The sequence below is a fragment of the Hylobates moloch genome, unplaced genomic scaffold (genome assembly GCF_009828535.3).
Source record: "Hylobates moloch isolate HMO894 unplaced genomic scaffold, HMol_V3 SCAFFOLD_3, whole genome shotgun sequence".
Lineage (NCBI taxonomy): Eukaryota > Metazoa > Chordata > Mammalia > Primates > Hylobatidae > Hylobates > Hylobates moloch.
This window is the reverse complement of record NW_026652278.1, coordinates 95,640,758-95,656,263: the sequence shown is the minus strand read 5'-3', so window position 1 is coordinate 95,656,263 and position 15,506 is coordinate 95,640,758. Positions and strand designations below refer to the sequence as shown.

The following is a 15,506-nucleotide window of genomic DNA, read 5'->3' as shown; positions in this document are numbered from 1 at the left end:
CAAAACATTAAGGAACTCATGAAATCAACCAGAACTCTTTTCCTTTTTAAAATTGGCCTAAAACACAAACTAAAAATTAACTTTAAAAAGAGAGACAAATATGCTATTAAAAAGATGAAAAGCATGGTCACCCTCACCTGTAATCAAAGAAATGCAAATTAAACCAAAATGCCATTATTCACTTATGAGATGATTAAAGCTTTTAAAAAGCAATGCTTGTTGTTGGTAAGGGCATGAGGAGCTATAAGGGTTCTCCTGTTTGTGTGTGTATAAATGGTGGGGGCTGGGGGGTGCAGGCTATAAGTAAATGAAAATGAGTATTTCCTTTCTTAAAAGTGATTAGCCAGGTTCGCTGGCTCACACCTTTGATCCCAACATTTTGGGAGGCCGAGGCAGGCATATCACTTGAGGTCAGGAGTTAGAGACCAGCGTGGCCAACATGGTGAAACCCCACCTCTACTAAAAATACAAAAATTAGCCAGGCGTGGTGGCGCTCACCTGTAGTCCTAGCTACCTAGTAGGCTGAGGTGGGAGGATCCTTTGAACCTGAGGTGGAAACTGCAGTGAGTGGAGATTGTGCCACTACACTCCAGCCTGGGTGACAGAGCGGATACTCTGTCTCAAAAAAAAAAAAGAAAGAAAGAAAGAAAAGAATTATTAATATGTAACAAAATCTTTAAACATCTGAAACCCTATGGAATAATCTCACTTCTTAGGATCTGTCCTAATGAAATAATCAGAGATACACAGTGTTTTATATAAGGATATTTATCCGAGTTTTAATTATGATAATAACAAAATTAGACTAAATGTCTAATTTAGTTAAAAAAAAAAAAAAAAAAAATTCTGGGCCAGCTGCAGTGGCTCACACTTGTAATCCCAGCACTTTGCGAGGCTGAGGTGGGCAGACCACCCAAGGTCAGGAGTTTGAGACCAGCCTGACCAATGCAGTTAAACCCCGTTTCTACTAAAAATCCAAGAAAAATTAGGTGCAGTGGCATGTGCCTGTAGTCCCAGCTACTCAGGAGGTTGAGGTGGGAGAATCGCTTGAACTTGGGAGGCAAAGGTTGCAGTGAGCCGAGATCATGCCATTGCACCTCACCCTGAGCGAGAATGAGGCTCCATCTCAAAAAAAAAAAAAAAAAAAAAAAAATTCTGGTGTATCCATATAGTGGACTATAATATGTATACACATACATAAAATTATGTTTTCAGGTATACAACAGCACAGGGAAATGCTCGTGATACCATGCTAAATAATAAAGACAGGATACAGAACCCTAGATTCAATGTCATACCAAATTTGTTTATATACATATGTACTTGAAAGGGGAAAAAACACTGAAAGGAAACATACCAAAATGTCAGCAGAGGTGATGGACTCTGAGTTTTTGAAAAATTTCCTTATTTATACTTTACTGAATCTTATGATATTCTGTCATGAAATGTATTAGGTCCAATCATATGAAATTGTCATTTTGCAGGTCAAAAATAGTCAAATATTGGCAATTTCATATACTTACTATACTTAACTTCATATACTTAATATTAACTTAAGTATATATAACAACATATATAATATACATATTATTATTATATAATTTAATATAACAATATTGTTTCACCAATCATCATTATTCATAACTTAATATATTAACATATTATATAACTTAATTAAGTTATATATAACTTTCATCATCAGAAAAAAACTTTCATAAATGAAATGCTGCTTAGGTTAGATTAGGAAAGTGCATCTTTAAAAACAGGTTAGGCATTTGGAAGCCTCAATGACAATGAAAGAAACATTGAAGAAAAGAATAAATGAATAGTAAATCACATAAGGCTCTAGTATATGGTACATGTGCCTTATCTGCCAGAGAGACTCTTAACCTGTTTTCAGGAAGCCAAAATCACATGTGCTGCTGAAGATATCTAATACAAGGTTACAACCAGCATTCTAAAAAGGTATTAATTAGACATTGTCACTCCTCTAAAAGACCTAAAACTTTTCAGTTGTATTCACTGACATTCCATGCTTAAGATGTAATTGGTCCCTCAGATTGTTGGCAGTTCAGTGTAAATATCTCTTCAACTGACAACATTTAGGTCTAATGCTATGATTAATATATAACAAAGTACTTTCTTTAAACAAGAGGTAAATCGCCAAGACATAAAACAAACCAGAATGGAGTATGTTGCTAACCAACACGTAGGTTTTTAATGCTTTCCACAGATTTTTTCCTAAGGGTAGAATTCTGTATTTTACTATGAACAATAGAATTGCTATTTCCCTTTCCAGTCTTAATTATTAAATAACGCAACAGTTCCAGTTGAAGTCCTGGGACACCAAGTTCTCACAGACTGCTATTACCATACCACACGTGTGATGACCAACTCCGCCAAGGCACTAAGTTGTTAAAATCTCACAAGATGTAAAAAGTCATACTTAATCTGTGAAGTAATCATTTCAGGAGGACATCCTTAGGTTTCTTTAAGGTGACAAAAAACAAATGAGTTGGAAAACTTGGGTCTAAGATCAAAAGGATCTTGGAACGTTAATCTTGCTGGGGTGGATTGGTATTAAGGCATTTGTTCAAAAAAAGAGAAAGAAAAAGAAAAAAGTCCCCAACATTATGTACTGAATTTTTTTCCTAAGTATTATCTCCTCTGACTCCTTTTTTTTTCTTTCCACAACTAATGTGAACACACATACATGCACTTACAAACACACACTCTTTCTCCTGTCTTCTCTTTCATCTCTAAATTCTGTGTCACACAATTCTTGCTTTGGCTAGCAATATTTTTATGAGACCTTAAGTACCTCATTAACATTTCTGAAAGATTAGAAGTCATTAAGAAAGGACTCAAACTGGATAAGATTTTTAAATCTTTTGGAATTTTTGGCTATTTGCAAAAATAGCTGTAAAACATCATCATAGGTTAGAATTTTATTCCCTTATCATCATATATGTCAAGCTCCACATGTAAAGATACCTTAAATATTCCATTAAACTTACCCTTCTTTTGGTTTTGTTTTAAAATATCTTCAGAATTTAAAAAAGCCAAGTCTTTATCAAAGTGTTCGACTTAAATTATTTCATATAATCTTTACATTTTTATTTATTTCCTAAGTACAAAAGTCATGTAAAGCAATTTCAAAAGTAAACACTGCAAAACTCAGTGCTTAAGTAAAAAGGAAAAGTTCCTAGTAACCCCACAGTGCCAAAAGATAACCAGTAGCAACAATCTGGTTTCTGTTTCTCTAACTATTCTTCCTACACAGACAAGTTGCTTGCTTTTTTTTTTTTTTCTTTCCTTCTTTGGAATGTATCTTGGTGCTTCTTCCTAATAGTATCTAAATTCTTTCATTTACATACAGAAAAAACGAGCTTTACAGGTAAACTATAAAGACAACCAATAAGCCCAAAACTATAAGGATACTTCACGGTCTGATAACAAATCTGCCAGCCTATTGATTTAACCAGGCTATTCCCAAGCATACCTATAGAAAGGTGTTGGGAAAGATATTTAGTTCTAGATAATCCAAATTTTAAACACGACATCTTCAATTCCAATCAAGAGAATTGAGGTTTTAGGATCTGGGGGAGGGGTTCCTGTATTTTTCTAAACACCATTTAGTGTTTAAAGCATATATCAAAGCCCGACACCTCCCCTCCCTGGGCTGCTGGCCTTTGCAAGTCAGTGGACCTCAACATTCCTTCCATCAGCAGGCCCTTGAAACAAAGCACAAGAGCAAGGTTTTAATGAGAGAGATAACCCTTCTCATCCAAAGGCGGAAAAACAACATCTGTTAAAAACCCAAGTAAACTGCAGTAATGGGTTCAGCAATAGGCCCAGAGGACTTCAGAGAGAGAGTCTTTGCTTATCAAAATAAAAACCACAATAGAACAATTGTTTCACTCCAACGCTCTGTGTTCTAAACTCTCTTCAGATTAATTAGCATGGAGTTTCGCCAAGCTCATTAAAAGAAAAACTACGGACTCCTAAGGATGACTGGTGTTTACTGTCCTCCCAAACTGGCCAGTGAGAACTTGGGGGAGCCAGACTTCTGGGCTTTCTGTACTGATAACATTTCTAGGATTTATTTTTAAATTGCATGTTAAAAATTAGACTACAAGAATCTTTTTATATTTACTTTAAGTGAAAAAATTGGTCCTTATTTATTTTCCTTGTGTACCTCCAACCCCGTTACATTTTATAGCTGCCGAACAATAGACCACAGGCTTCTGGAATCTGTGACCACTCAATGAGCTATTTGATAACCCTGATGACTTTGTCAAGTCGTCCAGAGCATGTGGCCACTCAGGCCAAACTTCTTTTTTCCTGAAACAGGCTTTCTCCACCCACCCAAATCCCCTAATTCTCCTGGGCCTGCCAAGGGCCTGACCTTCCAGTCTCTGCAGCAAAGGGTGAAGTTTTACAGGAGGAAGGCCCAGCAGATTAAAGGCCTCTGTTCAACAAATATTTTCTCACCCACTCCAGGCGGAGTAACAGTTTGTTACATGCTGCATGCCCAGAGTGACACTTAGAGACTTCAGGAAGCTTGTTAAGCTGGTGACTAAGAATTAGACACCTAATGTCAAGGTAAATAATTAAGTCCCAATCCACAGACGTTATGGAAAACCAAACCACTTTAACAAACTTCCAATTTCACACAAAAACCAGCACAAGTCCCATGAAACAGAATCTGCATATGATTTCCAAAAAAGCCTGTATGCATTCTTGCTTTGCTGGTGGTCTTAAAATTCTAAAATGAACTGACGTTCCCAAAGTTTTACGTGTACAGCCCATGACCCTCAGTTTACACCATGCAGACTGCCTTTTTTTGCCAGAGCATTTCTGGCTGCCTGAATCCTACCTATCAGGCCCCTTCCCCCAAATCCCTGTATTTTGCAACCCTAGCCCTCAATCTCTGGGATATCTATTCATTGTAAATCTGAAAAGACAAAAGACCGGAGAAGGAAAACAAGTTGTGGGAGAAACATCACATTAAACTGTCAGGACAGGAAACCCTGGGAGTTGTGTGGTCTGCACCGCCCCACCCGTCTCCCCAAGACTAAGACCAAACTACTAGATTTGGGGAGGGAATGAGGACACGGGAGGCGGGTGGAGTGCGTGCGGGAGTGGGAGAGTGGGTGTGGGTGTGGGGAGGTGATGTGCCCAAGCTAATTCCCCCAAGGCCTCTCTACTCCTGAAGCGTGTGGATGACCAAACACCAGGGCATGCCCAGGTAGCGCTGGCCTAAAGTTCTCGTTTTTATTTTTTTCTTCAGTAGTGAAATCACAGCTTCTTTACAAACGCCCAGAAGAATCCCAGGCGCTCTGCTTCTTGACGGGAAGCGAGAGGGGCGCTTTTAGCTGCTACTGCTGGGCCCCACTGTGGCCAGGGCATCCAGGCAAACCCTGGCTTTTGGGGGTGAACGGACCCCGACTGGAGATGGGGGAAGCAGAGGGCGCCCGCGGAGATCTGAGCGCAGAGACCCTGGGTGGGCGGGTTCCAGATCCCATAAATGAGCTGATTAACGGGATTTACAGCACTCCTGGGCGGGGCTCCTGCCCTTCTCCCACCCCACGCGCAGCCGGGAGCCGGGCGGCCCAGGGCACTCGCTGGGAGGCGGCCGCGATTAGCGCCCTAATCCCCAGCGCAGACCGCGCAGAGACTGGAGCGGGAGCGGGGCCGCGGCGGGAGCCCCCACCGTCCCGGGCAGTCCAGACGGCCGGGGCAGCGTGGGAACTGGGACCTCGGGGACCCAGCGCAGCGGCTGTCAGCTCCGGGGTGAGGTCCGCGAGGTCTGGGTGCGAGGGCGAGGGAGGAGTTGGTGGCCACAGGCTGGGGAGGGCGACTTCGAGAGGGGAGTGAGTGACCCCGGCCCCCCAGGCCCTCCGCGCGCCGAGGGGCGACGCGAGCGCTAACGCCAGCCGCGGCCCGCGGTGCCCGCCCCGGGACCCCCGCGCCCCGAGCTGGGCACCTGAGGGGAGTGACGCCCCTCCCGGGCTGGCAGGCGCCCTCCACCCAGAGGCTGCGGGGCCAGGCACGGCGCGGGGGGCCCAGGCGGGGCTGCGACTGGGGGTGCGGACATCCCCAACCGCCGGGGTGGCTGGGACCGGAGCGACGTCCCAGCTAGAGAAGTTGGGGGGAGTGCGGGAGGCTGCGGGTGAGGCCCGCGAAGCGCCGTGGGAGCGGCCCTAATGGACGTTGGGAGCCAGGAAGGTTAGACGCCGGGACTTACCGAGCGGCTCCCTCATGCCGCCTCGCGCCGCCACCGCCGCCGCTCCGGCCGGCCGGGGACCAGCGCGACCCGCCCCGCCTGCAGCCGCCGAGGCCGAGCATGCCCGGAGAACCGCCGTCCGCCCCGCCCACCGCCCGGGCCCGCCCCGCCCACCGCCCGGGGCTGCCTCCTCTGCGCTGAGGGCGGTATCCAGGCCACGAGCTTCCTAAGCTTTTGGGGTCCGCCTGCGTGGGTCGCGCGGAAGGCACAAGTGGGCAGACCACCATTCCCTCTTTTCTTGTCACTTGGGTTTGGGCCACGTCAACCCTGTGGAAATGTCCAAAGACACACACACTCTCACAGATACACACAAAGCAAACCTATTCATATCACACAAACACACAAAGATGTATGCAAACACATTTATATACACCCACACATAGATGCACACAAACACACTCACATACAGGAAACAGGCGCACACAAACACATATACAGGACACACAGGTGCACACACACAGTCACAGACAAGTGCACACACACTCAAATACAGTGACACGCAGGTGCGCACAAACACACCCATATACAGTCATGCACAGATGCAGCCAAACACACTGACACATATACATACATACACGGGAACACAGTACGGCTATACACACACACACACACACAAACGCACCCACATAACACATCGATATTATGAAGAGCAGAAAACAGTGATGGTGACAACAGCTTGGGATTTACTTCTTTAAAAAAAAAGTCTTAGAGTCTGGAAGCCACCTTCAGATCAGCTGGCCCATCCTCTCCTGTGGCAGAGGAGGAAACTGATGCCAGGAGTAGGATTTGCCTACAGGGCAGGGGTAGGAGGGGAGATAGGAGGAGGTCAGTGGGAGAGTTCAGACCAGAATGAACATTTCCTGACCCCAAACCCACTCCATATTTCTCTTACAGCGGGAAGGGGCAGAAAGATTAGACTGCTGCCTGGGTTTGCTCAGGGTGAACGTTTTCATAATTTTGGAAGTCAGACAGAAGACAAAAAATGTGAAATATTGCTGATGCATTGGGGAGAGACAGGGAATGTTAGTTAAGTCCACCCAGACAAAACATGGATGGCACAGCAGACTGGTGACCTTGCCAAATGAGTTTTCAGAAAACTACTTAGCCACATCATGATTTTAGGACTGTATTTGCTGTCAGAACACCAATAACTAACTTTTTTTGCTCTATCACCACATCTGAGCCCTTCCTAACTATTATTTCTTTTAATCCTCATCACAGTTTGATGATATGGGCCCCACTTTACAGATGAGGAATGGGCTCAGGGAAGGGCACAGATGGCAAGCTGCAGAATCTAGCCCAAGACCCTTGCTCTGAACCACCAGAGCAAGGTCGTTTCTTTGTTCTCTTGAATCGTATGTTCCTCATGGTTAGTAGCAACGTATAATCTAACACAGCATAAAAGCTAAACACACTATTGCTGGAAAAGAACAAACAATGTAATTGAGTATTGTATTGTGCATTATCAGGAGTGCGTGGGAGGAAACCAGATGGCGGCGATGGGAGCAGGCAGCGTGATCAGGGGCTCGAGAACCAGGTAGCTCAGGTCCCAGGCCTGGCTTCTCTGCCACTTTCTAGATGTGGTACTTTACTTCTGTTAGCCTCACTTTCCTCTCTAACAAAGTGGGGATAATGAGGGTTTGCATCTCATAGGAGAGTCATGAGAATTCAATGAGATGATGCCTTCTTATCACTTAGTTCGGGTACATGTAACAGTGAAGAAAATGGTGCTGGGCGTGGTGGCTCACGCCTGTAATCCCAACACTTTGGGAGGACAAGGCAGGCGGATCACCTGAGGTCAGGAGTTCGAGACCAGCCTGGGTAAGATGGTGAAACCCCATCTCTACTGAAAACACAGAATTAGCCGGGCATGGTGGCAGGTGCCTGTAATCCCAGCTACTCAGGATGCTGAGGCAGGAGAATCACATGAACCCAGGAGGTGGAGGTTGCAATGAGCCAGGATCATGCCACTGCACTCCAGCCTGGGCAATAGAGTGAGACTCTGTCTCAAGAAAAAAAAAAAAAAGAAAGAAAAGAAAATAGTAGCTACTACCATTAAGACTTACACAGCTACTGCTGTTTGACTTGGAGCCACCAGTGAATACTTTGAAGGACAAGTGGATTGTGGCTAGGGAGAGACACAAAGGCTGGGGAAATAGGATTCAACAAAATTTAAAAGATAGAAAAGGAAATGCAGAAGTTTTTTTTTTTCTGGGAAGTCACAGTTATTAACAGCAGTGATATTATTTCTTGTCAAAAAAGCATCGTTCAATGATGGATTGCTTCAATGACTTATAGAATTCCTGTTTCTCCTCAATTTGCCAACTCAGTGAAATAACTTTGTCCTGGGGTGGAGCACCTCTATGTGCCCAGCATGGTGCAGACACCTAGGGAGCCAAGTATTCCTGCTAGAACATTTATCAGCCAGTGAATTGAGATTAGGATGTGTTTCCCCACAGAACAATGTCATATTGTTGGGTTTCTAGGTCAACCCCATGGAAGTTTTATAATATACCTAAGTGCTGTAGAGTTGCAAAAAAACAGAGTAGAGTTGCAGTAGACCAGAAAACAACACTGATTCAATGCTAGGAGCTAAGCTAAACCAAACCAAATCAAGTTTAATAAGAAATTGTATTTTAGCAGAAAGCCTGGCAAAGGCAGACTCAATTAGGGGAATGTAATGGGATTGAAATACTGGAGATTCTAGAGAAGATGACTTCACAATTTCAAGATGCTTGTGGTTTCTTGACCCTGGGTCTTTATCCTAACATCCTCATTTCAAAATGTTTGGCTTCCGTCTTTCCTCAGTACTGATGTATCCCTAGCCCTGCTCTAATGTTTTCCTGGCATGACTAAGGCCATTTCAAACAAAGAAGCAGAATGAAAAGATGGGAAGAGATGATGGTGGTGAGGCTGTGGATGTGGGGAGAGGGGCAAGCAGAAAGGTGGAAAGCTTTTCTAAAGATCTGGGAATAGAATTAACAAAGAGGAAAGAGGGTGTATTATTCTGTTCCCATGCTGCTAATAAAGACATACCCAAGACTGGGTAATTTATTAAGGAAAGAGGTTTAATGGACTCACAGTTCCACATGGCTGGGGAGGCATCACAATCACGGTGGAAGGCAAAGGAGAAGCAAAGGCACATCTTACGTGGCAACAGGCAAGAGGGCATGTGCAGGAGAACTACCCTTTATAAAACCACCAGATCTCATGAGACTTATTCACTATCACAAGAACAGCATGGGAAAAACCCCTGTCCATGATTCAATTACCTCCCACTGAGTCCCTCCCACAACACGTAAGGACTATTACAACCCAAGGTGAGATTTGGGTGGGGACACAGAGCCAAACCATATCAGATAGTAGGGTTGAAAAGATGCATGAGTATGAGCAGGTGATTAATTATAAATGTAGGAAGATAATAAAGATAAAAAGTAGTGAGGAAAATCCACTGGGCCAGTTTCCACACCGGTCACCAGTACATGGACAAGGGATGGTGGGCAAGACGTGAGAGAAACCAGCCTAACCTCCTAATCCCCTTATCCCTACCCACTCCCACTTTCCTGCAATTTGGGTCTCTTGCTTCCACCTACTTGATCTTGGGAGATATAAACACAGGAAAAAAAAAAAAAAACTATCGCTTATGTGATGTAAAATATAAACTATGATTGAAAACAGCATTTAACATGAAGCTGTTGGAAGTCTGGCACAACCCTGGGAGCATGTGCCAGGATCCAGCCCCGGATGCCCAATGTCCCCGCCTTTCTTGAGTCCTGGAGAAGGGATTTCACAGACTCAGGAAGGAACTTGGATTATTGACTCATTGGGCAGATGTGCAGTAACCAGAGAAATAATGCTTAACCGCCTGCTTAAAGAAAGAAAAAAAATAAAAGCCAAGATCTTGTTTCTCTAACTTACTGCCTGTTCAAGGACCTAGAGCAACCCTCCTCCCTCCCTGCTTTAGGGCCCTTCTCTGTAGACTATAAGGTTTCCTTTAGCTGATTTAGATATTGATTTTGTTTTTCTTAGTCTGTAAAGACACTACCAGTTCTCATTTTTTAAAAGATTAATGCTCTTTTTAAATAAAAAACTTTGTTGTCTTCATTGACACATAATAATTGTACATATTTATAGGGTACAGTGTGATGTTTTGATGCTTGTATACATTCTGTAACAGTTAAATCAGGGTGTTTAGCATATCCATCTGCTATAGTTTGAATATTTGTTTCCTCCAAAACTCATGTTGAAACTTAATCCCCAATGTGGCAGTGTTGAGAGATGGGATCTTTTTTTTTTTTTCAAGATGGAGTCTTGCTCTGTCGCCCAGCCTGGAGTGCAGTGTCGCGATCTCGGCTCACTGCAACCTCCGCGTCAGGGTTCATGCAATTCTCCTGCCTCAGCCTCCTGAATAGCTGGGATTATAGGCAAGCACCATCGCGCCTGGAAAATTTTTGCATTTTTAGTAGAGATGGGATTTCACCATGTTGGCCAGGCTGGTCTCGAACTCTTGATCTTGTGATCTGACTGCCTCAGCCTCCCAAAGTGGTGGGATTACAGGCGAGAGCCATTGCGCCCGGCCCAAGAGATGGGATCTTTAAGAGATCATTGGATCATGAAGGTTCTGCCCTCATGAATGGATTAATCTATTCATGGATTAATAGATTAATGGATTAATGGATTAATGGGTTATCATGGCGGGGAACTGGTGACTTTATAAGAAGAAGAAGAGAGACATGAGCTAGCACGTGGGCATGCTCAGCCCCTCACCATGTGATGCCCTATACCACCTTAGGTTGACTCTGCAGAGTCCCCACCTGCAAGAAAGCTCTTACCTGATGCAGCCCCTTGACCTTGGACTTCTCAGCTGTAAGAAATAAATTTCTATAATTGTAAGAAGTAAATTTATTTTCTCTTATAAATGACCCACCTGCACGTATCCTGTTATAAGCAATGGAAGGACTAATACACTATCACCTTATACATTTACCATTTCTTTATGTTGAGAACATTCAAAATCCTCTCTTTTAGCAATTTTGAAATATACAATACACTTGTTAGCTGCAGTTACCCTTCTGTGAGATAGAACACCAGAACTTATTCCTCCTGAATGAAACTTTGTACACATTGACCAAAAAAACCCCACATTCTCTTTTTTTTTTTTTTTTTTTTTGAGACAGAGTCTCGCTCTATCGCCCAGGCTGGAGTGCAGTGGCGTAATTTCGGCTAACTGCAACCTCCACCTCCCGGGTTCAAGCAGTTCTCCTGCCTCAGCCTCCTGAGTAGCTGGGATTACAGGCGCTCGCCACCACGCCCAGTTAATTTTTGTATTTTTAGTACAGACGGGGTTTCACCATGTTGGTCAGACTGGTCTTGAACTCCTGACCTGGTGATCCACCCGCCTTGGCCTCCCAAAGTGCTGGGATTACAGGCGTGAGCCACCGTGCCTGGCCAAAACCCCACATTCTCTATAAAACCTTGAGGTCTCTCTTGTTGGCTTCCTTTAGAAAATCAGGCAATGGTGGTTACACGGAAACTGGCAAGGATCTTGTGAGGATAGAGAGTAGATTGGTGGGTACCAGAGGCCGGGAAGGGTGGGTTTGGATAAAGAGAAGCTGATTAATGCGTACAAATATACACTTAGAAGAACTAAGACCTGGCATTTGATACATCAGTAGGGTGTCTATAGTTAACATTAACCAATTGTTCATTTCGAAATAGCTGGAAGAGAATACTTTGAATGTCCCTAGCATAAAGAAAAGATAAATATTTAAGGTGATGGATGTCCCTATTACCCTGGTTTGATTATATGAATTTATCAAATTATTACATGGATCCTGAAAATATCTACATCTAATATGTATTAAATAAATAAATAAAAAGATGCCAAACTGAAAAAAATCTAGAAAGGATTTTATGTCAACAAGTGCTAATAAAACTTGTTTTTAGTTATTGCTATGCTTTATATTAATTCACAGACTATACTGCATATTTTTTTTTTTTTTGACATGAGCTCTCACTCTGTCATTGAGGCTGGAGGGCAGTGGTGTGATCACAGCTCACTGCAGCCTTGACCTCCTGGGCTCAAGCCATCTTCCTCCCTCAGCCTCCTAAGTAACTGGACTATAGACACACACAACCATGCCCCGCTAATTTTTGTATCTTCTGTAGAGACGGGCTCTCCCTGTGTTGCCCAGTCTGATCTTGAACTCCTGGGCTCAAGCAAAGTTCCCACCTTGGCCTCTCAAAGTGGTGGGATTAGAGGCATAAGCCACCATGCCCAGCCCTGCATAATTATTTTTAACCAAGAACTAGAAATCTGTTTCTCAAAGTCTGCTCCATGGACCACCTACACCAGGATCAACTAGGGGAGGGAGAGTTGACTAAAGGCCAAATTCCTGGGCCTCATCAAACCGATGCAATCAGAATTTCTAATTTCTACCATTGAGATCCTGGAATGTGTACTTTAAGGAAATGCCCAGGTGATTCTCATATACAGTAAAGTGTGAGAAGCAGGGATGGAGCACAATAAATAGAAATGATGTGTGTCAAGAGAGGAATGGATTGATTGACACATAGTATACAGTGCAACGACAGTAGCCGTCGACATCATTGTATGATGATGGAGAGTCACATAGCAATGTCTTCACTAATGAAGTGCGTTAGATGTTTACTGTTGGCTTAGAAGATTTGACGCTAACTGAAACAAAACCTACAATGCTGGGGACCGAGAAGAGAGTGACAAACAGTTTTTCATTCCTATACCTCCACTGTGAGGAGATTGAATCTGCATGGTTACTGCATGAGAAAAATCATTTCTAATTGTTTGCTCTCCTCGTGTCAGCTTGTTCTCACATAAAGCCACATATTAATGGAAAACAACTCTGTTAACGCTCACCATAGCAAAGAGCTGCTGTTTACTAGTGGTAGACGGACATTCCAAGCTTCCCCCTGCCTGCAGTTTATAAAATTCTTTGCCAAATTCATAAGGAGACCTCTTGAGTGGTGGTGCCCTCCAGGGAATGGCAGTGGCTGTCAGGGATCCCACTGGTACCAGGGGGATGCCAATGTGGCTTCAAGCAGATGGGTGTGGCCAGCACCAGCATGGTCCAGATGTGGGCACCCCTTGGGCTGCCTCTCCCACCATTCCACACCAGCTAATCAAGAATGAATCAAAATTAACTCAAGCATTTTTTAATCCCATATGACTTTTTGTTTTTAAAATGGGAAATAGGCTGGGCTCCGTGGCTCACACCTGTAATCCCAGCACTTTGAGAGACTGAGGCAGGCAGATCACTTGAGGTCAGGAGTTCGAGACCAGCCTGGCCAACATGGTGAAATCCCTTCTCTACTAAAAAATATGTGCTTGTAGTCCCAGCTACTCAGGAGGTTGAGGTACAAGAATCACTTGAACCCAGGGGGCAGAGGTTGCAGTGAGACAAGATGGCATCACTGCACTCCAGCCTGGGCAACAGAGTGAGACCCTGTTTCCAAAAAACTAAAAAATAAAAATAAATGGCCAGGTATAGTGGTACATGCCTATGGTTCCAGTTACTCAGGAGGCTGAGGTGGGAGGATTGCTTAAGCCTAAGAGTTCAAGGCTACAGTGAGCCATGATCATGCCACTGCACTCCAACCTGGGCAACACAGCAAGACCCTGTCTCAAAAAAAAAAGAACTATGCGAATAACTATGAACTACATTAATTGTAAAAAGAATGCCTCCATTTGGGGAGAGAATGGTGTATCAGGCTTTTATTAAGTCAGTGATGCCTAGCAATACAAAAATGATATCAAGGTGGGAGGGAGAGATGAGAACTACCTTTTTTTTTTTTTTGAGACAGGGACTTGCTCTGTTGCCCAGGCTGGAGTGCAGTGGCACGATCTCGGCTCACTGCAACCTCCACCTCCCAGGATCAAGCGATCCTCCTGCCTCAGCCTCCCTAGTAGCTGGGACTACAGGCGTGTGCCACCACACCCAGCTAATTTTTTGTATTTTTAGTAGAGACAGGGCTTCACCATTTTGGCCAGGCTGGTCTCAAACTCCTGACCTCAGGTGATCCGCCCACTTTGGCCTCCCAAAGTGCCAGGATTACAGGCGTGAGCCACCACAACTGGCCAAGAACTATCTTTGTTTTAATGTTTCTTACGTGCCAGGCACTGGGCTAGGCCTTGACTTATGTCCTTTGATGTACAAAAGGGTAGCACTTACTAGCAGGGTTGTATGGTTTTGAAGTACAGTCATGCATCACTTAATGATGAGAATACGTTCTGAGAATTGTGTTGTTAGGTGATTTCATTGTTGTGCAAACATCCTAGAGTGCATTTACACAAACCAAGGGGGTGTAGCCTACTACATACCTAGGCTACGTGCTATAGCCTATTACTCCTAGGCTGCAAACCATGCAGCAAGTGACTCTACTCAGTACTGCGGGCAATTGTAGCACAGTGTTATTTGTGTACCTAAACATAGAAAAGGTACAGTAAAAATACAGGATTATAATCTTATGAGACCACCATCATAGATGTGGTCCATGGTTGGCTGAAGTATTATGCAGTGCATGACAGTGGTCTTCTAGTTAAGTGTAAAAGGATGTACGGCCGGGCGCGGTGGCTCAGGCCTGTGATCCTAGCACTTCGGGAGGCCGAGGCAGGGGGATCACCTGAGGTCAGGAGTTTGAGACCAGCCTGGCCAACATGGCAAAACCCCATCTCTACTAAAAATACAAAAAATTAGCCTGGCATGGTGGCAGGTGCCTATAATCCTAGCTACTTAGGAGGCTGAGGCAGGAGAATCTCTTGAACCTAGGAAATGGAGGTTGCAGTGAGCCAAGATTGTGCCACTTCACTCCAGCCTGGGTGAAAGAGCAAAACTCCGTCTCAAAAAAAAAAAAACAAAAGAGGATGTAAATCTCCTATGAAAGAAAACTTTCCATTTCATTAGTCGCCTGCCTTCCTCAAACTCCCATCACACATGGAAGCTGCTAGTGCAGTACTGCATTTATCAGGGTATATCTTGGATTTGCTTACATGATACTTGGTTCAGCTACTGGATTCCGAATACCTGATAGAAGACACTATTCATCCCTGCTCTGTGTTTTCTTAGTTTGGGCTTAGTTTATTTATTTGGCCTTCATTAATCACAGCGCCAAACTAACAGCCAAGGTTACTCACACCTCCCCTGTGATCCAGAGCCTGCTCTCTCAACCACCTCCTTATCTG

General features: G+C 44.1%; 1 protein-coding gene across 2 annotated transcripts in view; it reads right to left on the bottom strand.

Moving 5' to 3' along the window:
• The window catches only part of JCAD (junctional cadherin 5 associated), a 44,168-nt gene extending 37,813 nt beyond the window's left edge, over positions 1-6,355 (bottom strand). Inside the window, exons 1-2 of one of the 2 annotated variants that reach the window (XM_058436580.1) lie at positions 6,251-6,314; positions 499-615 (exon numbers count right to left, since the gene is read on the bottom strand). The gene's annotated coding sequence lies outside the window, so the exon portion shown is untranslated. Of the gene's footprint in view, positions 1-498; positions 616-6,250 lie in introns of both variants that reach the window. The other variant, XM_032144356.2, reaches the window with a different exon arrangement.
• Between the last annotated feature and the right edge of the window lie 9,151 nt (positions 6,356-15,506).